Genomic DNA, 6,390 nt, shown 5'->3' on the forward strand with positions numbered 1-6,390 from the left:
AATAAGGTATATGAGGGCTTTTATGGGTACAGGTGGAAAGGATCATGTGGGCAGGGAAGCCAGAATGGGACCTGTGTGCTGAGTTTAAGTAGCTCACACAGGGACAATCTTTTGATAAGTACATCCATCCGTGTTCAGGGACAATGTCTAGATACATTGAGGCAGAGAAATGGAAGCCCTAAAAATTAATAAATAAATAAATAAATAAATAAATAAATAAAAGAAATGGAAACCCTAATAAAAATAAATACATAAATAAATAATAAAAGAAAGGAATGGAAGCCCTAAATAAAAAATAAAAATAAATAAATAAATAAAAGAAAGAAAGAAATGGAATCTGTAAAAAATAAATATATAAATATATAAATAAATAAGTAACAGAAAGAAATGGAAGCCCTATAAAAAATAAATAAATAAATAATAAACAAAAGAAAGAAATTGAAGCCCTTCTGATAAAGGAAGTCCTCCATTTTGAGCTGAGTTTCACTCAAATTTGGGGGACTGTGACCTTCACACAGGTTTTCAACAGCCTTGATTCCTGAAACCATGGATGTTGGCTGTGAGAGGAACTGTACCAAATATTGGAAGCTGATTCAAAATACATACAGCCTAGGACCCTGCCTAGCTCTCCAGGTGGATGTCCCATAATTGGCTGTGTAAAAGTGTCTTCTAAAGGTCATTGTATTTTGTTATCAGGTCAGCACCTTCAGGGTAACAAGGACTATGGTATTAATAGTAATTAATACCATTAAAATCCATGACAATTGGCCCACTGTCTCACTTCTCTGCTGTAAAATGAGTTCCTTGGTCAGAAGCAATACTGTGTGGAATGCCATTGTGGTGAATGAGGCACTCAGTATGTCCATGGATCCTGGATTTGGCAGAAGCAATATGTGCATGAAAGTCAAAATCATAAGCAGAATATGTATCTATTCCAGGAAGCAGAAAGCTTTGTCCTTTGCCCAAGAGAAATGATCCGATGTAGTCAACCTGCCACCAAGTCACTGGCTGGTCAACACAGGATATAGTTCCATATCTAGGGCTCAGTGTTGGTCTCTACTGCTGGTAGATCTGGAACTCACCAGTAGATGTGGCCATGTCAGGCTTGGTGAGAGGACGACACTACTGTTGTATCCATGAATAAGCCCCACTGTGTCCACCATGGCCACGATGTTCATGGTCCCATTGGAAATGACAGATATAGCTGAGGACACAGCTGACTTCCCACAGAATAGATCACCCTGACTACTTGGTTACTGAGTGTATACTCATCTGAACTTACCTTTTGATCAGCATTTGCATGGGACACTATCTATTACTGATTATCATGACTATTGATCACTTTTTGTTATTGACTACTATAAATTATTGGCCATTGATTAGTAGTAATTATTGATTAACATTATGATTAATCATTAGTCCATCACCGTCATCCACCTGCCTCTGCCTCCCGAATGCTGAGATTAAAAGTGTGCGCCATAATTTATTGATCATTATTGGTTATCAATTAGGATTTATAATTATGGATTACCACTTATTGATTATTGATCAGCATTGATTATTCCATCACCAACCTCCCCTGCCTCTGCCTTCATATTGATAATTATTGATTACCATTTATTTATGCCAATTTTATAATAATTTATACCAATTATTGATTATTGATTATAGATCAGCATTGATTATTGATCATTATTCTATCACCGTCATCCCCCTGCATCTGCCTCCCAAGTACTGGGATTAAAGGCATGTGCCACCACTGCCCAGCTTCTTTGACCATTGTGAGAGATCTATTCACATACTTCTTCCTTTTATGTCTTTCTCAACAATATTCTAATCGTTCCGTCTCCAAGTCTCTGACAGTTAAGCCATCCCACTGTTTATAGCTGATGATTCAATGAGTAATTACACATTTCCAAACAAATGCATGAGCATGACTACTGCATGAAGCTCTGAGCTGTGGTGATTTCCCTTTACTGTTGTCTTTCAGGATTGTCCCAGAAACATGTTTTCATGCTGCAGTTGTTCACTTTTGGATGGGGCCTGCATAACAGGCAGGGCCCTTAGTAAAGCAGGGCCTACTTATTTCTTCCTTAGTCACTTGATGATAGGGCCTGTACCAGGAAGTCCTAGGTGCAAGTATAACACCAGGGGCATTGTACAGGAATAGAAACTATAGGCTTCTGGGCAACTCAGGTACCTAGCATTAGTTTCCAAGTTGTCCTTCCCCAGCAAAACCCAAGCCTAGCTCCACTCTCTAGGCTAATCCCAGACAAGACTAGAGTTTTCAATTTACACCCTCAACAGTACCAGGGTCTCCAGGTTATTCCCCCTACAAACCTGCTCCTCAGGTTACAAGTCCATGCCTAACAACCACTAATGCAGAGGGGAGGTGAAGTTAAGTTTATGATGTGACTCCCAACACCAGCCAATTATGTTAAAGGCCACAGCAGCTTTCCAATTAGATGCTTGCACACATACTCCCTATTGCAAGAAACATTTAAAATGGCAGCATTCAATCTCATTTTTCTTAATCAGCTACCATGTTTATGATTAACCTAGGTCTGCAGCCAGGAGCTACTGTATCCATGATGCTCAGCTCGAGCCATCTGCTCAGATAGTGAGATACACCAAACCTGCCACCCACAAGACACCAGTGTGGGAGATGGCTCTGCCAATCTCCCATGCTGTCTCCACAATGCTTGGCTAAACCCAGACCATCCCACTATCTACATGCGCTCAGTACAAATGAGACTCTAATGCTTAGGTTATCCAAAGGCTTTATAAGTTTGGTAATGATCAAAACAAGATGTCCATACAATCACCAATCTAGATACCCAATACCCAATCTAGATATACCAACTACCTTTGACTGCTAGAGACACACACACATTAACATCCATGTTCCCATCTCTCTCATCCCTCCCCCAGCTCCTCCTCTTCCTTCCCTTCTTTCTCTCCTTACTCCTCCCACCTTAGCTCCTCCTTCAGCTCCCCACTTGCTGCTTACAATAAAGCCTTTCCCCAATAAACATTTGGGGCTCCACCATCACCAAAACATTCTTGGCTGATGCTGGTGCATTGGGGATGGGGGCAAGCTAGCTCAAATAGAATAAAGACCCTGCTGTGAGTTGCATCAGATCAGCTCCTGTGTGTGTCTTTTTGGGGATCACTAACATTTCCCTGGCACAACATGTTCAATTTCTACTAAAATGGAATAGCAGGCCAAGATATTTCTTTTCAAGGGAAGATAGATAGATAGAGTTGACTGTAGAGCCTTGCTCCAATATTCAAAATCTATTAATCTCAATTAACACCTGCCAAAGGCTCCAAATAACATTCTTTGCAGCACTGAGCAGCAGAGAAAGGATTGGGTGCTCAAAGCAATTTTCAATTACATACAGAGGCAAGCCTCAGCTACAGGCAACATTGCTATGAACCAAAATAAATAATAATCAGGAATTTAAAAATGAAAAAATTATTTTTTTTTAAAAAAGATTTATTTAGTTTATGTATAAGTACACTTTTGCTGTCTTCAGACACACCAGTAGAGGGCACTGGATCCCATCACAGATGGTTGTGAGCCACCATGTGGTTGCTGGGAATTGAACTCAGGACCTATGGAAGAGCAGTCAGTGCTCTTTTTTTTGGAATATTTCCTTTATTTACATTTCAAATGTTATTCTTTTTCCCAGTTCCCCCCCCCAACTCATTTTCCCCATCCCTCCTCCCCATGCTTCTATGAGGGTGTCCCCCCACCCACCCAATCACTCACCCACTCACTCCCAGAGATGGAATCTTGATGTAATTTTAATTTCTCCTGATGACTAAGCATAACACATTGCTCATGTGTTATGTATGGTACACACGTGGAAATCAGAAGACAACTTGTAGAAGTCAATTCTCCTCCCACCCTGTGGGACCCAAGTGCTATAAGCTCAGGTCTTCAGACATGTTGGCAAATACTTTTAAGCACTGAGACATCTCTCCAGCACTTTTTCACATATTTATTGGCCATATGAATTTCATTTTTTAAAACTTGTATGTGTATGTGTATTTTTCCTGCATGTATGAATGTGTGCCATGTGTGTGCCTGGTACCAGTGTAGTCAGAAGACAGCTTCATTCAGACCTCCCTGCCATGTTGGTGCTGGAAACTGATCCAGAGTTCTCCAAAAGAGTAGTAAGCAATAAGCACTGTTTACTTCTGAGCCAGCACCCCAGTACCCATATTTCGTCTTTTGAGATCTGTTTTTGTTTTCAATTCATTTGGTTATTCAATGACTGGGACATTTGGGTACTTTTGGAGTTCTTTAAAGATTAATCTTCTCAAAGATAATATAACTAACAAAAGCCCTTTTCTTCCAGACTCTTTCTTCACTCTGCAGATTATTGCCCTTGCTATACAAAGCCTTTTAATTGCTTTCTGTCCAGCTTGCCAATTTCCCTCCTTCTTCCTCCAGCATTATTGGAATGATTTTAAATTACATTTTTCTATTTCTAGGGTTTCTGTTGCTTTTTACAGCTGACTTTTAAAAATGTATCACCACAGCCAGGCAGTAGTGGCACATGCCTTTAATCCTATCACCTAGGAGGCAAAGGCAAGTGGATCCAGGACAACCTGGACTACAGATAGGGTTCCAGGGCAGCCGAGGATAAACAAAATCTGTATCAGGAAAAAGAAAGAAAGAAAGAAAGAAAGAAAGAAAGAAAGAAAGAAAGAACAAACTTATCTCCACAAAAACACATAGTTTGTCAAAGTGATATAGTATACAAAAAATGATTTCTGTGAAAATACATTTCTCTGCAATTCCTGGCTAGCTCCAAACTATGCTGACCTTGAGCATCAGCGTTTACTTTGTGTTTTAGATTTAGTCTTTGAAAAGAATGTGCTGTATGTACATCTTTGTTACTGCTGTCTGTATGTCCAGCATCAGCACTGGGATGAAGCAGCTCCTGTTAGGCATTTATCCCTACTTCCCTGGCATGGCCACCATCATTTGTCTTCTCAGCTTTATGTTATAGGAGAGCCTGGTGCAGATGTCACAGGTGCTATTTAACAGCTACCACAAGATCATCATCATGCTAAAAATTGAAGTTATACATGGAAGAAGCTCAGACACTTCCAGAATTGGTTTTGTCTCCTACATGGGAACACACTCAAACCCAGAAGGGCTCACTGGTCTGATCTGTATCAATAGATCTGTCCCATCTATTGATCTCTAATTCACCAGTGGCACAAAAACACCTCTGTCAAAGTAAAGAAATGTTTTGGTTGTTTGTTTGTTTTGGTAGCTAAATGCAACATCACTCCTCATGCCTTCCCTCCTTCCACACTACAAGGAAAGCTCACAGCTTTCCTCTACCAACCTCTGCCCAGTGAAGGATTCAGAGAAAACAACTGGGCTGTACTGTGCTTTTGTGGCAAGACGCCCTGACTGACTCACTGAAGCAGCAATGACTGACTTCACTTATACTCGATAAGCTATGCAATAATGGATACGCTAAGGTCAGATTCCACGGCCTACAGCAGCACTTCACTTTGGTACAGCCAGTTTGGATGTGTCCAAATTTACAAGAAAAGAACTGTCCATCTGACAGATCACAAACACAGACAGTTGGTCAGCCTTTACCACATAGAAACCACCTTTCCAAAAAGACAAAGAACATACACCAACTATATCTTTCACATTAAAATTAAAAGAGGACCCACTCAGAATTCTCTCCCAAAGGGAGAAGGACGATCATCAATGGCGCGAGGCAAGCAGCACTGAAGCAACACTAGAGCAGGCTTACCCACTCAGAAGGAACACTATATCTGCTCGTGTCTAGGGTGCTCTACACAGTCAGAGAAACTTCTCTAGTAACGAACTATAGAAAGGATCCTGAAAGTATAGTCTTATCCACAGACTACCACAATGTACACAAGCGCCCTCCCATACCTGACATACGGCGACTTCCAAAGAGAAGCCCCACGCTCTCCCTTTCGGCGCCCCATCGCACACCACGTTCTGTCACGCGGGGCACGGGCTCTGGCTCTCCCTACCCAGTCCACCGGGCATTTGGAGTCGCTACATTTCCCGCACTGCCACCGCGATTATGCATACGGTCGCCGAGCAGCCAATCAGCACAGTTTCTCATGCTCGTCCCACACCTCGCTGCCGATGCGGTCACGGTTCACTGACCGTGTCATCATGCTATGCCTGCCCACCTGTTCCCCGGGACCGCATTTCTCCTGAACATGTTCTAAGCGACTTACTTGCTAGAAATGTTGCGGTCTATTGCTATAATCCTGACACTAAGGAGGCCTGAAAACAGGGGTTAACCCAAAGTGTGAGGCCCAGACTAGGCTTACACTCTAAGTTCCATATCAACTGGGTAAAAGAGAATC

General features: G+C 41.6%; 1 pseudogene; it reads right to left on the bottom strand.

Annotated features, from left to right (window-relative positions):
- Positions 1–5,707: 5,707 nt before the first annotated feature.
- On the bottom strand, positions 5,708–5,900 carry LOC117702353 (small nucleolar RNA U3; annotated as a pseudogene).
- Between the last annotated feature and the right edge of the window lie 490 nt (positions 5,901–6,390).

This window comes from Arvicanthis niloticus, unplaced genomic scaffold (assembly GCF_011762505.2).
Source record: "Arvicanthis niloticus isolate mArvNil1 unplaced genomic scaffold, mArvNil1.pat.X pat_scaffold_730_arrow_ctg1, whole genome shotgun sequence".
NCBI lineage: Eukaryota > Metazoa > Chordata > Mammalia > Rodentia > Muridae > Arvicanthis > Arvicanthis niloticus.